A 16,467-nucleotide genomic window follows, 5' to 3' on the forward strand; every position below is an offset into this window, starting at 1 on the left:
GAAAGAAAGAAAGAAAGAAAGAAAGAAAGAAAGAAAGAAAGAAAGAAGAAAGGAAGGAAGGAAGGAAAGAAAAGAAAGGAAAGGAAAAGAAAAGAAATGAAAAGAAAAGAAAGAAAAGAAAAGAAAAGAAAAGAGAAGAAAAGAAAAGAAAAGAAAAGAAAAATCCATCCTTCCAATTTGACTTGATTGGTGGAGGGGTGAGATAGAAGTTTGTATCTCGCCGGGCGGTGGTGGTGCACGCCTTTAATCCCAGCACTTGGGAGGCAGAGGGAGGTGAATTTCTGAGTTCGAGGCCAGCCTGGTCTACAGAGTGAGTTCCAGGACAGCCAGGACTACACAAAGAAACCCTGTCTCGAAAAAAAAAAAAAAGAAGCTTGTATCTAACTTGATTTGTTTTGTTTTGTTTTGTTTTAATGTCCATGAGAATATTTTGACATTGTGAATTTCAAAAATAGTCTTACTTATAAACATTCTGTGGTCTTTTAGCATTGTCATACCCCAGGAGACAAGCAGAATGTTTGTGAGATTTATATAGCTGACAGAGATTTCTATGTACCCTGTGCACTACATTTATATTTTCAGCTTAAATCATTGAGTGATTATTTTCTGAAGGAATTTCGTCTTTCTTGGGGGAGGTTGAAAATCGTGTCTACTGGATGATTTATTAAGTGAATACGTAAGTGAAATGAGCAGACTGGTGCTGATATTTTCCATAGGCAGCAAATTATGAATAATGATTCTTCCATGCTTCAACTCGCTTGCAGTGATTCTGAAAATAATTCTAGTTTTCTCAGGTTGTTTCAGCCAAACGGATCTGTATAGGCAGGAGGAGCTCCAAGCCTAGCAGGTTGAACCTAATGCACTGTGTTGGGGCACCATGGAAGTTTATTAAAAATCTGGGCTTGTCTGTCTTTAGGTTCCTTGTGTTCATTGTGGTCAAATGCACTGGGCACCATCTGTGAGGGGGAGGTTGGGCAATGTTTAACATGGCATAGCAAATAAATAGGATATGAATCTCAGAAACTTCCCCAGTTCATCTTAAAATGTCAAAGGGTTTATGGTGAAACAGGAAGGCTGAGAAACCTGTGTTGCCTAGTTTTCTATCTTTAGAAATGCTCACACTCATTCTCGAGAGAAAAGTAGAAGGCCAATTTTTTTCAAGGCAGTCTTTTCAATATATTAGCTATAACTAAATGCTATTTGCCTTTATGAGGTCACAAAAATTTGAACTGTAAGAATTTCATATTGTGCAAGCAAATAATTTCAAAACTGAATTTTATCAATGCTGTTGCTCTACAACAAAGTACCCTTCCAAACGTGTATATCAGATTCAATACATAGAACTTTTAATTTATTGGTTTATAATATGTTTCAATTCCTATGAAATTGATAAAAATTGTGTGTAGTGTGCATATTTTATACAATAAATACATTTGATCCAGAGTACTACAACCTAATATTGGATTTTATTTGATGAGATCCTCTAATTTATTAAAACATTTTCTAGTCAAACACAATTTAGTTCCCTAATTTTATTACTTTTAATACTGAGCAAAATTCTCTATTATATTGTTATTGTTGGTAGTTCTGGCTATGAAAAGACTTTTACTTGTTTGTCTTTAATAGATTTAAATGCCTTTATGTGCTATAAAAAATGACCTTCCAAGATTTCCCACATTTATATAGTAAGGATTCTGCAGTTTTCTTCTACAGACCTCTGTGTAGCTTCTCATTCTACTTTTGTTTCCTAATGTATAAATTTAAAATATTGTTGTAACTAGTTTATTGGTGATCTCCAATAAACTACATTAGCTAAATATACTTTAATATTCCTAGATTAATATACACCCAATTGTCATTGCCTTGAATCTATCTTTAATTCTTCTATATCTTAGTAACTTGTCATAGATAAATGAGCAAGCAACTGATGATGTGAGGAAGATTGGTGACAAGGGAAGCCAAGAGCAAAGGCCCTTCAGGAGATCATCCCTAGGAGACAGGTCTGTCAGACAAGCACAGGCCCAACAGTTCCTCAGAGTTGCAGAGATATAGAGCCAGCATGTTAATGCATCTGGAACCTTGTCCACTATTATACCCTAGCTCTAAAACCTGTGAGATTTTATATTTGATAGAATGTTATGGTGCAAAAGAAATTAAGTTTCAATTTGCTCTGGTATTACCTTCCAGAAGCTCTTCAAATAGGTAAAGTTACAGTTATCTTAGACAAATGCATAATTATCAGACCCCTGGGAAAGATACACAGCCCAACAAGGCTATCCATTAGAAAACATCTGCCCTGCAACTAGGTTCTGCCTCTAGCTAGACATGTCATTTGAATGGTCCTATGAGTGATTCCACATGGTCAATGTGACAGTGATCAGAGGCAATAGTGTGGTTAGGAGTGGGTAGTAGAAGGAAGATTTTGTTTGCATAAGTTTGATAGTGGTACATGTAGGGTCTACACTGAATTGAGACAAAGTAAGCAATGGGAGAATGTAAAGTTTCAGGTTTCATGTTTCATATATTAAAGGCCCGAATGTCAATTGGTAGGTTTTGAGGGGCAACGAGATCATAGAAACCCTTAATTCATTGGTTGTTACATCACTGAATTTACAGTTGAATGGTCTATTAGAATGTGGTGCCTGGAGAGAAAAATGAGGTTATTTGGACATGTCTTCAGAGGGTGCATTAAATAGGAATCTCTAAAAGAGTAGAATTGACATAATGTACATATGTCATAAAATAAGATTTCCTAGACCAATTTTATATAGATAGGCTAAGAAAGCAACAGTGGCCAACTGAATTCTGGGAAGGATGAGTAACTAGAAGCTGCCTAGTCTGTGAGTCTGGATGGTTCTTCAGTGTTAGTGTGATGCTGAAGACCTAGAAGGTTCTTAAGAGAGTCACTGCTCTCTAGTGAAAGGATAAAGGCTAAAGAAGCTGGAGTTTGGTGTTAGCTAAGGATGGCAACAGTGATAATAACAGCTTTGCTTTTTCCTTAGATATGATTGTATCTGGGTCACCCCATACAAGGTGCTACACAATGTTGGGAAGTAGTTAATCTTTCCCAGAAATGCCCTCACAGTCCCCACCACCAAAGGGGTGTCTTTTTGTCGATTTCAGAGCTCATCAAGTGGGCAATCAAAATTAGCCATTACAGAGGGTCTCTATCCTGTCCTCAGTTCCTCTGGTCTCTCTCTGTTTCCTGACAGATTTGTTCCACTCTGCACTGCTTCTCCAGTGGCCCATAACATGTACACAAGAGCCCTTGCAATGAAATCTCTGAAATTTAAAGTTAAAATGAATGTTCCTCCCTCAGTATCTTTTCATAGTGACAAAATGTAGTAATAATATCTACTGGTAGTAGATAAGTTGTATTATAATCCAGTCCATATGAATCAAAGGTGTCCACATAAAACGGATTCACTGAGCCTGTTAAAGGAATAAGGAGACAGTCTCCTGACCAAAATACCAATAGTGTAGGCACTAAGATCTGATCCACAATTAATAAACGGGACCTTGTGAAACTTAAAAGCTTCTGTAAGGCAAAGGACACCATCAATAGAAAAAATTGCAGCCTACAGAATGGCAAAATATTTTCACCAACTCCACATCTGACAGAGGGCTATTTTCTAAAATATATGAAGAACTTAAACTAGACATCAACAAAGCAAATAATTCAATTTAAAAATGGGGTACAATTCTAAACAGAAAATTCTCAATAGAGTAATCTCAAATGGCTGTGAAGTACTTAAAACTGTTTTAATATCCTTACCCATCAGGGAAATGTAAACAAAAATGATTCTGGGATCCTATCTTGCACCTGTCAGAATGGCTAAGATCAAAAACACTAGGGACAGCTCATGCTATCGAGGGCATGGAGAAAAGGGTAAACTTCTCCTTTGCTCATAAGCATGCAAGCTTGTACAGACATTTTGGAAATCAATATAATGGTTTCTCAGAAAATTGGGAATCAATCTACCTCAAGACCCAGTTATACCACCTCTGGCTATGTACCTAAAGGATGTTCCATTCTACTACATGGATACTTGCTAAACTATGTCTATAGTAGTTTTATTCATATTTCCCGTAAATTGAAAAAAAATTAGATGTTCCTCAACTGAAGAATGGACAAAGAAAATGAGGTAAATTTAGATAATGGAGTATTAATCAGCTCTTGAAATATAACATCATGAAAAATTTCAGGTAAATGGATGCAATTAGCAAAAAATTATCCCGAGTGAGACCTGGACCCAAAAGACAAGCATGTATGTACTCATTTATTAATGTATATTAGCTATAAAGTAAAGGATGATCATGCTCCAACCCACAGACCGAGAGAGGCTTAGGAAGAAGTAGGGCTCAAGGGTGGAGACATGAATCTCCCTGGGAAGATAAAATAGAAAGAATACTGTGTGCAGATTGGGAATAGGTAGGGATGGGAATATGATTCTGGCAAGGAGATAATGGATGGAGAGAGAAAATACTGGGAGGGACAACTGGAATTGTGGAGCATTTCAGGTAAAAGGTAAAAGCTTAGTAATATGGAAACTCCCAGGAATCTGTGAGGGTGACCCTAGTTAAGATTCCTAGCAATAGGAATAGGAGACTGAACTGACATTCTCCCATAACCAGGCAAGACTTCCCGTGAAGAAATTGGGACACCAACTCAGCCACAAAACCTTCCACCTACATTTTTTTTCCTACCTGCAAGATGTGCTTGGTTAAAAGTGGCACAGAAAATATGGGAGTGGCCAACCATTGACTGTTCCTGCTTGAGACCCAAGGCACTAGAGGTAGCTTACGCCTAACACTGCCTGGAAGGCCAATAACCAGAAGTTTAATAGTCCAGAGACCTAAAATAGAACAAAACATGACCTGGACAAAGAAGTCAATGAAATGATTCCTAATTATATTCTGCTATATTTATACACAAGAACCTAGAATAATCATCATCAGAGAGGCTTCATCAAGCAACTGATGAAAACGTATGCAACGGACCACAGCCAATCATAAGGCAGAGATTGGGATTGCTGTGGAAGATAGAAAAGAAGAGTTGTATGAAATAGAGAGGTCAAGGATACAATAAGAACATAACCCATAGAATCAATTAACCAAGGCTTACACGGATTCACAGAGACTAAAGCAGCAATCACAGGGCCTGTGTGGGTTTGTCCGAGGCCCTCTGCGTATATGTTGTGGTTATGTAGCATAGAGTTCGTGTGGAACTCCTAAAAGTGGGAGTAGGAGCTGTTTCTGACTCTCTTGCCTGCTTTGGGGACCCTTTTCCTCATACTAGATTGCCTCATCTAGCCTTAATATGAGGGGACGGGTTTAATCTTACTGAAGCTTGACATACTGTGTTTGGTTGGTATCCGTGGGAGGCCTGTTCTTTTCTGAAGAGAGAAGAGGAGGAGTGGATTTGGGAGGGAGGTTAGGGAGGAGAGACTGGAAGGGGGAAGATGGAGTGAAAACTGTAGCCAGAATCTAAAATATCAGAGAATAAATTTAAAAATTATTTTTTTCTATATAACAGTTAACAGTACTCAAAGTCTGGATATAACACTGCCTTGCTGGTCATGTCTTTGTAATAGGTTAAAAGTTGTTTGCATTTTACTTAGATGTAACTACTGGATCCTGGTTTATGTGAGGTTTCCATGACAGCCTCTTTTGTGAGTTAGCTCATACTTTACTTACCATCCACAAAAGGAACATGACAGAAGGTTGGAAGGTAAAAATTACTAAGAGTTTAATCCATAGCACTGCAGGGAGTGGGGCTTATTTCTAGGGCAAAGATTCAGAAGTCATTAGAATGAAGACTATTCTGTTAAACTAGTTACATGGTTATTATAATTTTTTACTTTGGCTTCTGCATTTATCTTTGATTTTTACTTGGTCAGCAGGACAATCTTAGTAATTTCTTACGATCACTTCCTTTCTTTTATAACACTGTTGTGATAAATCTTCAACCCAAATAAGACAGGTCAAAGAAAACACAACTCAATAAGTATGACTACAAACTGTGCACCTAGATTGAGAAGATTTAACATTACATTATTTCCCAGCTATGAGATCCCTTATAACTTGTGGTTTTTCCAGGCCACATGCTTCTTCTCCATTGTTCTTCCACCTCTTTCTCCTTTCCGTCCAATTAAAAGACTCTTTTCTCATATATAGATTGAGCACAGCTATATTACCATATTGTAATTGTTAAAGTACAAGATAGACCTAATACCCAGTCCATCATTTTTGTTAACTAAATAGAGTCTCTGTCATCTCTCCTAACTAAAAGACTTAGTTCTGCAGCTCACTTATGCCCTGGCTTTAGAATAGAGGTGGAATGACAATGGAGGAAAAGCACATGGCCTGGAAAAATCAAAAGTTATAAGGGCTCTCATAGCTGGGGACAGAGTAGTGTAATGGTAAACTGGCCCAATCTAGGCACACAGTTTGCATTCATACTTATTGAGTTGTGTTTTCTTTGACTGGTCTTATTTGGGTTGGAGATTTACCACAACATAACACTGTTATTGTTTTATAATCAACATTAAACTGTATTTTTCAGGATTTTTGTCTACTATACAGCTAGGAATACAAGCATACTCTCCTTGACAACAAAAATTTGAACATACCAAAATAGCTCTGTTTCATTCTAGTTGTTTTTAAAAAGTTTGATATCCACAAATAAACTTCTAAGAATCCTCAACTACATTGAAAATACACAAGAAGAAAAAAATAATTAGCACATATTCTTTTAAACATTTTGTTGTTTCAGGCAATCTGTTAATATGCTGCTGAGAGAAAATATTTGAGTTTATTCCTAATAAAGGATTCACCATGGCTTGGAATTATATTTCACTGTAATTTCTGTTTTATCTATTACTTATACATAATAATGTTATTGAAGTTTGCTTAGTATCTTACATTTAACTCAGTTATCTTAGTAATTATAGTACTTTAGCATTATTTAATTATAACATTTTAAGATGAAACTATACTTATTTTCATCAGTAATTTAAATGCTATCTCATATTTATGTAGCTTGGAACTATTTTGACATATGAACTTAATTTGTATATATTTGTTTATTTAACAAGAAGATGTGTCTATTGTTGTCAAATATTTGATATTCATTGAAAGAAGCACTTGTTTTTTTCTCTATTATCTTCTTTCTGTTGTTCTCATAATTTCAAACCATACAAAAAGTGCACTGATAGTTATTAGAAATAAATCAAGTAGCTAGGCAACTGTATTAGTTACTTTTCTGTTGCTGTGACAGAATACTCTAACAAAAAGCAACAGGGAAGGGTGGATTTATTTTGATTACCTAATGAGAGGGGAGACAAGCCATCACTCAGGGAAGGCATGGTAGCAAGAGTGTGAGGCCTGCCAGGCAATAAGAGTACAGAGTGTTCATATTCTATCAACCCACAGGAAACAAGGAGAGAAAGAAAAGGAAATGGGCCCAGGCTATAAAATCTCCAAGCCTTCCCCAAGTGATGTGCTTCCTCAAGCAAGGCTCCAGCTCTGGAAGATTCTATATCTCTCTTGAACAGCACAACCACCTAGAGTCCAATATTTTCATACATGAACATCTGGGAATATTTTTCATTCAGCCCAGCACAACAATGGGAGACTCACTTTTGTAATGCTGATGCTCGAGGGTCAGGGACAGAATAACTGAGAGTGTTAGGGTATCCTGAGCTACATACCCAGTTTGAGGCTAGCCAGGAATACTCAGAGAGATGGTGATTAAAAGCTAAGTAAAAATAAGCAAGTGAACCAGCTGAAAAGACAGCGAATGGATTAAGCAGGATCAGTTTGAGCAATGAGGCAAATTAGTGATTGTTACAACATAAAATATGTATTTGAGTCCATACTGCTATAAATTTAACTAATTAATGTTAATTAGTGGACAAGAAGAGGCAAATCTATTTTAGAAGAGTCCAAAATAAGATTACATAACTATTGCATCTTCAAACAGTAGGAGCCTAACTTTCTCCTTCAACTTTGTATAACAACTTTGTTCCAGAGTGTGGAAAGAAGGGAGGGAGAGAGGGTGACTTTGCCGTGGAGAATTGGACCAAACATGACTTGAGCTAACAGGCGACTGAGCTCAGCTTCAGGAGTCCCAGTCAGGCTGATAGCATTTCTCTTTGATGTGAGGGAGTGAAAATGGCACTTCACCTCTATTACACTCTCTCTGAAACCTTAATGCCAGTCTAACCATCACAAAAACATCAGACAAATACCAATAAAGGGGCAGCCTATAATTTACCTGACCAGTACTTCTCAAAACGGTCAAAGCCATCATAAATAAGAAAACTTTAAGAAAGGTTCACAGTCGTGAGTGGACACGACAGCTAAATGTAGTGTGGCATCCCAGATGGGATCTCAGAATAGAAAAATAACAATAGAAGAGCAAACTAAAACCCCAAAAAAATCAAAAATAATAAAAAAAAGAATCATCTCTGAATAACACTGGCATTGAATGTTACAACTGGTCAGTGTTGGAACTCTTAAGTAACCTGTGATCTTTAGTTCATTGTCATAGATCAATGGTGGCTTATTAGTTATATCAAATGTAATGTGTCTACGTAAGATGTGTTAGCTTTCTGTTGTGGTGGTGAAGGTAACCTAATTAGAGGAAAGAATTACTTAGAGCTCTGGTTTCAGAGTTTTCGGTTCATGAATTCTTGGTCATGGACACTTTGGAACAGCATTAACAATAACAGTAACAGCAAAACATTACACTTTCAAGCAGTGAGAAGCAAAGCTGCTTACCTTTGGCTTCCAGGAAGCTAAGGAGCTTGGAAGGGGCTACAAAATCATCAACATTCCTTAAAGGAAACAATCTTATTGATGTGATTGCCTCCAGCCATGCCCTACTTGTAGACATTTTCTTAACCATTGCCCAACGGTGTTCAGGATCAAACCTGTAACACATAAGCTTTTGAGGCAGTTGAATTCCAAACTATGCTATAGGGATATATTAGAACCGTTTTTTATTGACTATTCTGGTTTTCTATAAATCCAAAGTTTAAAGTTAATATATAAATAGGGAGGACTTGTAGAGTGATTATTACACCAACTTAATTGTGAGGACACACCTCCTCACTCAGATAACATTTGATGTGCTGTGTATATTGTTTATGCAAAGCACCTTAGATTATCAACAAGTGTTTACAAGTCATTCTAGAGTCAAGCCAGGAAAGCTGTTTTTATAGTGCTTAACTTCTAGTGCACGTGAACTCTTTTGGGAAAAAAAAGCAAGGTAATTGAAATTATAATTATCTTTCATCATTTATTACAACCTGTGATGGGAGCTAGGGCTCCAACTTAGCAGAAACCTGGACCTTTATAAATATTGAATGATAATTAATCAAAACGAAATACTTCGCTCCCAGACATAAACTTTATTTCTTTGGAAAGTTAATTGGATTTAAAGTAGTATTTTTGTAAGTTGGGGGTAACTATTCATTAATACCAGGGGACATTCACAATTGTACAGCTTTGGGAACACTTAGGAAATGGGGATTGAGCTGGTTTAAATCTGTCCTTCTATCTCAGAAGGAGAGAGATCAACTGATCTCACTAAAGCTGTACTGTCAGAAAAGTTCGAAGCACTGTGCTTTTCCAGTGCAGCTTTGACAGACTTGAATGCAAGACATTTGGGCCCCAAGTATATCTGACACTGGTTGAGGGGAAATGTTCCCATTCTTTAACTTACATTTTTCCTTTGGTTTTGTTTTGTTTTTCTGACACAAAGTCCTCTTTGTTACCTTGACTTCTCTGGAACTTGTGATCTAGTTCAGACTCTCTAGAGCATGCAGGGATCTTCCAGCCTCTGCCTCCCAAGTGCTGGGAGTGCAGGTGTGTGCCACTCTGGCCCATAACTGCTTGAAACACTATTGTATATTAGACTATCAAAGGAGAGAATGGCCACTTCATAGTAAGTCTCTACGCCACACAGTACTAGACCCATTTAACATTTTAGAGTAAAAGTGATATATTGTTATTTTATTAAAGTTTATCTCTCATTTCTGACCTCTGATTTTCTCTTTCTAGATAGCTGTATTAAAATAAAGCCATGAAACCCCATATTATGTAGATTTTAAATTTGTTTTGCCCATAATCTTATGTGTACATATCAATGGCTTATCCCCTCCGTGTTTTTTTCCTACTCATTCCCAGTGCTTTGTGGGTACATTAATTTGACACATTAGACTGTATGTATGAGAGTAAAAGACAGTAGTTCTTTTTTAGAAATGCAAACTTTAACCAGGTTTAAGTTTCTTGTCACTTTTTCTCAGAGAAAAAAGTTCTTTTCCATGGTTCCTGCTGACATCTACATCCTGATTTCTTTCTTTTGCTTTGAACTGTAGTCTTGGTCCTTGAATAATAATGCCACTCTAAGAACTTCATGTTTAGCATCCTTCTCATCACACACCTACTATCTTAGATAAGTTCATTTAATTTGCCTGGTACCAACTTTATAGTACATACCAATCAGTCTCAAATACCTATCTGTAGCCCACACCACTGTCTTGAATTTCAGACGTATGAAGCTAATTATGGATATTTCTTGCTGAATAACGAAAAGACAAATGAACTCAAAATATTCAAAATGAATTCATGGGACTATATTGTCTCTAATTAATCTCTAGAAACTTCGTCTCAGCTTTCAGTCCATGTGAATCTGTTGTGCAAGCCTGAATCTAAGTTATAGGAACCATCATCCTATCTTTATGTACTTACTGTTAATTGTAAAGCACACATCACTGGTTCATTTCCCCAATAGCTAGTAAATCCGTCTCCTCTACATATCTACTTTCTTTGTTTTGAATAATGGTTCTATTACACTGTATACTCCTGTCTTTACCCTTTGAATAATCTCTTAGCTGAAGTAATCAATTCAAGTAATTTCTTCATGTAAGTCAACTTTTCCTCAGTTCTGAATGGCATGCTGAGACATGTGACTTCTGGTTGCTGGCTGAACACTGGGAATGAGTAACCAAATCTGGTAAAAATTGCCATTTATCAACCAATACCCTTGATCTCTTAACATCTGTGGCTATTTTTAGTCTTATCTTTCCCACTTTTCATGCTTAGCTTCTCAACTTAAAATTCCTCTTTCTTTTCTGTTTTAGAATATAACTTCAGTCTAGAACACTGTGATAGGTAGTCTAAGATTTCCCAAATCCAGCCCAAATAGCCCTGTCTACAGTTTCTTCTCATAGAGCATAGTGATCTTCCCCTTATTAGTTCCCCTTTGATGGTGTTGAAATTAGTTTTACACACATACCACCATCCATAGACTATAATGCATTAATATTCTACAAGATAAAATGAAACACACTCATGTGCATTCACTCAACAAATTTAAGCTCAAAGGTTTATGTGATAAAATAAATTCCTTTTGGTATATATTGCATGAATGGTTCTACTATAATAAATATGTGAATTTATGGAAATTAGTACTTTACTAATTTTAGAATATTATCACTTTCATTATATAAATTTAATTAAAAGATGGTTCTGTATCTAGGAGGAACAAACACTTGATTCAACTTCCAACAGAAATATTTTTAATTTTAATTTAATTTATTTTCTTTTTCCCCTAGCCTTTGTAAACTTAGTATCCTCTGGCTTCAACTTACCAAATACTGAGATGATAGTTATGACACATCATGTTGGGATTATTTGGTATTGCAGATCAAATCCAGAGCTCTGTATTTGAAAAGTGCTTTACTAACTGAGATATATCCCCAGTTCACAAAGGTTTATTTTGCTGCTGTTTTGAATCTGATAGTACGCTGAAGCCCTTTCTGCTGAAGATACTTATTTTTGAGTATATTTATTTATCTTTTCCATGATATCTTTTCAAAAAACTTATGGTCATTCATGTTGTGCACAAGAAAGTTGTTGCTCAGGTTGGGGCTGCTAATGAACTCTGTAAACACACTCAGCATCTGGCAGACATTCCAAGGTGAAAGCCAAGCAGATGGCTAATTTAATATAATCTAAGTGACTTTGGATCAGATAAAGCAATTGAATTAACAGCACTTTAACTACACATACATCAGCTCCCCACCATTTCTTCTATCTCTTTCCAATAGGCATTTCTGCAGGATGAAAATCAATGCTAATTGAAAGCTCATATGGTGATGTTTATATCTGTAAAATGTGTGGTTAAGGAGCATATTAAAAACATGTGGGCATGAATATTAGGATTGGGAAATGGGTTTAATATATAATAAATCATAATGCCCTTAGAGTTGTTTTATGGATTTTAAGTCACAAATTATATTCTATCCAGTGCACATACTACATTAATTTTAGTTACTTAGATTCTTATCATTAGATTCACCAGTATTTATGGTTGATACATCGTGACATTCATCTTACTAGCCTGTGTGACAGAAATGCTTTGAGTGTGGTATATGTGCATAGATTCAAACAGACTGAATATTACATTGTTATCCAAGAGTTCTTTGTTCCCAGTACTCTAGACTGGAGGAAAAATATATTTCAACTTTATTAAAAAGAAAGCAAGGTAATCGGTCTCAAAGATTTAACATGTAAATAATGGGAGTAATTGTAGAATTAACTTTTTGTTGTAGTGGAAAAACTTCACTATTGTAGTTTGTAAGATCAGGGTTCAGATTCTAGCACAGTAGCTTACAGACTATGTAATGTTATGTGGTTTCATTATCCTAAATGTCAGGTATCATCAGTCAAGTGCAGCTGGTAAAGACATACACCTGGCTATTGAGAACACTAAATGATACAATGTTTACAGTCCATGAAACACAAGATGGGAAGTAGTTCAATGTAGAGAAATCATTAGTATCAATGAATTCTTACAGTCTTAGCATAATGGCCAACATGACTTCATTGGTGTTCTTTGGCAAGGACAATTCTAAACACTAATAACATGAATATAAAAGGGAAGGAGAGATGTAAAAGCATATGGACTTTAAAGCCTTGCTGCTAAGGAACAGATTCTAGCATCATACCTTACTAGTTTTGTGCCTTTGCTAATGGCAATAACAGTGCCTCTGGTTAGATCTTCCTTTATATAAGATATAGTCAGTAATCATTTTGCATTGTTTCACAAGAAATTAATAAATGTAGAAATCTTGGAACAGTGATCAGTATATAACAAGCATTGTAAAAGTGCTAGTAGACCACTAGCTCTCTGTAACTTCCAAAGAAAACTAGAAGAAAGCTCAATATTTCAGATGTGAGTAATGCTTTTTTTATATGAACCTGAAAGCATGGTCCATGGATGCAAATGTAGGTATTTATCAATTTGTGTGTCAAACTAAAAAATAATAATCAGCAAAGGAATAATTTGTAAACTATACAGCTGATAAACCATTAATAACCAAATTAAAATCCAATCAACTCAATAGCAAGACAAAAATAACCTGATGAAAAAGGGCCCTGAACTGAATAAACATTTATCAAAAGAAAATCAATAGATAAGTGGAAAAAAATGATCAACATCACCAATCATCAGGCAAATGCAATTGAAAAACCACAGAATTACCTTATTCCTATTAGAAAGATTATCAAAAAGATGGTGATCATCTGGAAACTTAATCCCTATTGTATGGATTTCAAAGTCCTTGAAGGTGTCATGCACACTACTAGAGGAAGAAAGGCATCACGATTCTATCCAGCTGCTACACCAATGAGATTCATCAATAACAGTGTTGGCAAGACATGTCCACTTGCCAGGCGGTGGTGCCACACACTTTTAATCCCAGCACTTGGGAAGCAGAAGCAGGCAGATTTCTGAGTTTGAGGCCAGCCTGGTCTACCGAGTGAGTTCTAGGACAGCCAGGGCTACACAGAGAAACCCTGTCTCGAAAAAACCAAAACCAAAAAAAAAAAAAAAAAAAAAAAGAGATGTCCACTGGTACAATAGTGGCAAGGAAGTAACAAATCACTTCCTGATAAGATTAAAGGCCCACTGCACAAGTTGAAACCCATACTGGGATTATTATCAGGATCAAGTACAAGTGTCTTCCTGGTAATAGTCCCCAGGGGATGGTCTTGCACTATTTTTCTCCTGACTGTGTATAGTACTAATGCCTTATACCAATAGATTACTATATTTCTCAACACCATCAGAGAAGGTTCTTTTATCAGCATATGCTAATTGAGACAGAGATTCACAACTGGCCAAGTATATAGAATAATATACACCCCTCCTCACAAGGCTCAGGGGTCTTTGGGGAAGAAATGTAAGAAAGATTATAAAAGCCACAGGTGGTAGGTAACTATAAGTAAATAGTATTGTCTGAGGAGAACAGGGCAGTTGCATATATGAGTTCATAGTAATTGAGAGAGAATGTGTAATACCTGCATAAATTCAGGCCAGAAAAATTCCAGCATGCAATGTGGAGGAAGGCATAAAGTCCCATTCCTATCTAAGAAGCTATTGGCAGTTGACAGCTGTTTGTAGAGGGAGAGTCAGTTTTTATAAGTGTATCATCTCTAGTGGGTTGATCACCCTCTAAAACACACATTCAAAAGTGTATGGACATCACAAACTATATTTGATTGTATTTAAAATGAGAGAATACACACACATAAAGTTGTGGGTAGGGAGTGGGGTTGATCTGGGAAGAGTGAGAGGGCAGAGTGAATATAATCAAAGGAAATTGTACAATATTTTCAAAGAGCTAACAAAAAGTGAGAAAAAATATGCAGATTATTTGTGAAGCAATGGAAGTGCTTTTATATCATTGGTGGGATGTAAGTGAAGTTGCTAGAGGTTTCTATAACCCATGCCTATTGCAGCATTGATCAAAATATCCAAATTATCACAGCAACCAAATACCCATAAAAAGGTAAGCGATAGGATAAGATATGGTTGCAATATCCTATGGAATGCTAAAACAAATCCTATCAGGTAGAACTGTGGATAAACCCAGATGATATATATGCCAAGCAAATTAAGTTAAGAGAATAGTGGTTTTGTTTAAGCCATGATGATTGTAGGATAGACAAGTAAAAGGACTATAATGATGACTTTTCAGATAGACAGAAGAAATAAAAACAGTTGGCAATCTATTCCATAACATGATAGCTATAGTTAATAGCATTCTGCTTATGTAAAAATTCCTAAAAAGTATACTTTAAATGAGTTCACTACAAAGAAAAAATGTGTTAGCTGGTGGATGTTCAAGTAGACTTGATTCATTCATTTCATGATATATATATATATATATATATATATATATATACATAAACATCATACTATACCTGCAAATACATGAAATTAACATTTATCATTTATCAATTAAAATGATATTAACTAAAACAATGTTACTTATATAAAGCAGTTTTAAATTATGTGTTGAATAACCTAAAAGATTAGACCTACTTTTTTAAAGAACACAGTCTAAAGGACTTTGTAATTACCTAAACAATAAGTTGTTGTTTTGTACGTGTCAAAAAGAAAACTATTTGCACACAGTCTCTCCCCTCTAATAGAAAATTATGAAGAAATATGTGTGATGACTTTATAATTAATTATCTTATGGAAAGCAAAAAAATGTTAGTCTCTGGATGACTGAATGAGACAAGGAAGAAATTTTCCTCTTAGAACCCAAGTCTAATTGCCCTCATGATTCCTCCTGGCACCATGACTACAAGTGATGCTTTTCTCACTCAGGCCAAATGAGCCCAGCTGACACATAAAGGATGCCTTCTCTACCATGTGCTAAGCCTTCCAGCCCAGGGTATGTTTCCCAATTCCTTAACCTTTATGTCAAAGTTAGCAGAAGGAAACTTTCCAGGTGGATGTATAAGAGCGTCTACAGACCCATCCTAAATTATCAAAAGTAGTCTTGTCATGCTGTGGTACATGGATATCTGTAAGATGAAATACTCCTTGGCACAGGAAATTTTCCATGCTGAGGATCTTTGAACCATTAGCTTACTTGATATTTTATTGCTCATATATGGACACTCAAATATTTATACACATGTAGATACACATCCTAAAACAAGGACAATATCATGTCAAGTGTGTTAGAAACTTGCTGTCAGTGGTTAGGATGGGAACTCTCAGTTCTAATCATACCTGGTTATCAATAGTTTCTGCTTTCATCTTTCTTTAAAAAAAAAACTTAATTATTTGTATTTGAGTATGAGTGTTTTGCACATATATGTGTGTATATATTATATAAATATATACTACGTGTGTGTGTGTGTGTGTGTGTGTGTGTGTGTGTGTGAACCACATGTGTGCATTAAGCCCCAGAGGTTCAGCAGAGAGCACTGGATTCCTTGTAAATCCACTTATGGATAATCATTAGCCATCATGCAGGTGCTGGGAACTGACCCCAGGTCTTCAGCAAGAACAAATATTCTTCATTTCTAAGCCCACTCTCCAGCCTCCAGTTTCTGCTTTCAAATGATGGGATTTTGTAATTTTTTTCCCCTTCT

Source organism: Grammomys surdaster, unplaced genomic scaffold (assembly GCF_004785775.1).
Source record: "Grammomys surdaster isolate TR1022 unplaced genomic scaffold, NIH_TR_1.0 351, whole genome shotgun sequence".
In the NCBI taxonomy this organism is placed as follows: domain Eukaryota; kingdom Metazoa; phylum Chordata; class Mammalia; order Rodentia; family Muridae; genus Grammomys; species Grammomys surdaster.